This window comes from Seriola lalandi, unplaced genomic scaffold, assembly GCF_002814215.2.
Source record: "Seriola lalandi dorsalis isolate HSWRI2012SDOR001 ecotype SW California unplaced genomic scaffold, Sedor1 jcf7180001956819, whole genome shotgun sequence".
NCBI lineage: Eukaryota > Metazoa > Chordata > Actinopteri > Carangiformes > Carangidae > Seriola > Seriola lalandi.
This window is the reverse complement of record NW_019427488.1, coordinates 1-716: the sequence shown is the minus strand read 5'-3', so window position 1 is coordinate 716 and position 716 is coordinate 1. Positions and strand designations below refer to the sequence as shown.

Here is a 716-nt window from a genome sequence, read left to right as displayed (position 1 = left end):
TGTAGGAGTCTCAACAGACAAAGGCCCCAGAGTTATACGAGTCAACAGCACTAACAATTAGGGCAATGTGTCAAGAAAACAGACACAACACACTGCCGAAACCCGGGATCGAACCAGGGACCTTTAGATCTTCAGTCTAACGCTCTCCCAACTGAGCTATTTCGGCATATATTGGTAAATATGGAGGCTACAACTTCGAAAACACAATAACGTTTCTAAGCATCCAACCCATTCTAGGCATCAAAAAGTAGTCCTCTTCCACTGGAGTGCAAGGAAGAGACAGAGCCAGTGAAATGCCCTCCCAGACATCCCTAATAGGGGTTGGAGAAGATCTTATGAGTTCCAGGCCAACTATTTTTTATGCACAAAGGCCTGTAGTAATAAGTGCATTTGAGAGAAATGCCCCAATGACTGCTGATTCTGCATCTATGAGTGCAGTATCTGAATGACCTGTGGTTATGGCCGTGACTTTGCTACCGTACGGTCTCCAGAAGTGGCGGACGGGGGGTTAACACTCCATTTTGACTGTAGTGACGGTCAGAAACTACGTGAATACATGTAGGAGTCTCAACAGACAAAGGCCCCAGAGTTATACGAGTCAACAGGACTAACAATTAGGGCAATGTGTCACAAAATACAGACAAACAGACTGCCGAAACCCGGGATCGAACCAGGGACCTTTAGATCTTCAGTCTAACGCTCTCCCAACTGAGCTA

At 46.1% G+C, this 716-nt stretch overlaps 1 non-coding gene across 1 annotated transcript; it reads right to left on the bottom strand.

Moving 5' to 3' along the window:
- Positions 1-93: 93 nt before the first annotated feature.
- Positions 94-166, bottom strand: trnaf-gaa (transfer RNA phenylalanine (anticodon GAA)). Its single transcript has one exon. It is a non-coding gene; the product is annotated as a tRNA-Phe (tRNA).
- Positions 167-716: the final 550 nt, after the last annotated feature.